Source organism: Scomber japonicus, chromosome 12 (assembly GCF_027409825.1).
Source record: "Scomber japonicus isolate fScoJap1 chromosome 12, fScoJap1.pri, whole genome shotgun sequence".
NCBI classification, from domain to species: Eukaryota; Metazoa; Chordata; class Actinopteri; order Scombriformes; family Scombridae; genus Scomber; species Scomber japonicus.
The window spans coordinates 32,538,851-32,540,492 of NC_070589.1; positions in this window are offsets into that span (position 1 = coordinate 32,538,851).

A 1,642-nucleotide genomic window follows, 5' to 3' on the forward strand; every position below is an offset into this window, starting at 1 on the left:
CCCGCCTCATGCCCAGTAGAATCCATGTTTTTATTTTTCCCAGCATGCACCTGAAATTTTCAAGATGGTGCTGCCCAGATTAGAAACTATTGGCTTCCGAGCAGAAGTCCACAAACCAATGGGTGACGTCACGGATGTTACGTCCATTTCTTTTATACAGTCTACAGTATGTCTGAACCAAAGTGAAATCTTACTACCATCCACTTTGTCCAGACCAGAAGAAACCCAGCAGTGCCACATAATGCTACCTGGGTTCATCATAGTTCTTTTAATGGTAGTTGTAGTTTTGTGGAAGTAAAAATCTGCTTCATTTCAATATTACTTTCCTCACAGTTTGAGTACTTCTACAGCTTGGGTGAGCATGAAAGTCGCTCAGTTGAATAATCAGCACTTAAGATGAAGAACTGTGTTAGAACATATGTTTCTTTGTCTCTTAAGACGCTAAATAAAAACACATAATCGAAGCAGCTTTGAAGAAGATGACTCAGGTTTCATGTACATGCTGCATTTACAAAAGGTTTCTAATCTCAGCGCAGCCTGTCCTATATGAAAATTAATGTTAATTAGTATTTCTGAATCACATCTTTTTAAAGCGTGTACATGACTCTCTTTGCCAACCCACAGCGGGACCACAGCCACAAAATATATGTGCCAATTATTTCTTTCCTCCATAGTCCATTTTATTTCTTTCTTGTTATAATTATAAGCTGAAAGTCTGAGTATCTTTTCCCCGGAGGCGGCTGTTCCCAGGCCCCAAGCAGCCCTGTTTCCTCCTCTGCCAATTACCGCTGTGTGCCTGAATGTGTCCGAATGTGAATGCCAAGGCGACCAAAGTGCCCACCAATCCCTTCGTCATTAAAGACTCGCTTTCACTCGTCTTATTCACTGATCTTCCCCACGGCTCGTATGTCACTCCAGCGGCTTATTACGGCCATTTACCAACACTGCAAAAAATGTCCCTCTCAACAGGTAATACAGGTAAAATCAATTAAAAGTTCTGCTGTGTCTAATCATATTAGAAACGTATTACATAGGCTAAATGATACTTATGATCTAATCTAACTTCTGACAGCTCAATTTTCATAAACATTTGTCATTTTTGAGAATGTTTAAGTGATGAAAATCCCAGCAGAAATGAACTGAAAGCACTTTTCTTTTACATACACAAATGTTATTTTACAATAAAGGGTTTAGGATATTTACAATATTGCATTTAAAAGTAAAAATAATAGAGAAAGTTGAAACAGGTATTTTGTCCACAATCATCATTGTATTGATTTATGTGCTGTGTCTCAAATCACACACTTCTAGTAGTTCACTATGTAAACTGTGTATTTACTAATGTAGTGCGCAAATTTCGACAGTTCATTGTTGTCTCAAATCAAACACGACCATCGGACAGTTAGCAGAAATGACGATTAGCTAGCATTATCGTTTATGTTACCAAATCATTACAGACTTAACTTAACCCAATAAACCTACTGATAGCTTATATCTGACAACAGTATAGTGGAGTTTAGTGTAAAAACCACGTGTAGAACTTACATTTGTATAACACAGCAATGTTTACCGTAGTTACAACTTCCTCAGCTGCCATTTCCTGGTTGAAAAGTGTTCCCTCCCCTTCTGCTACGGAGCGAAG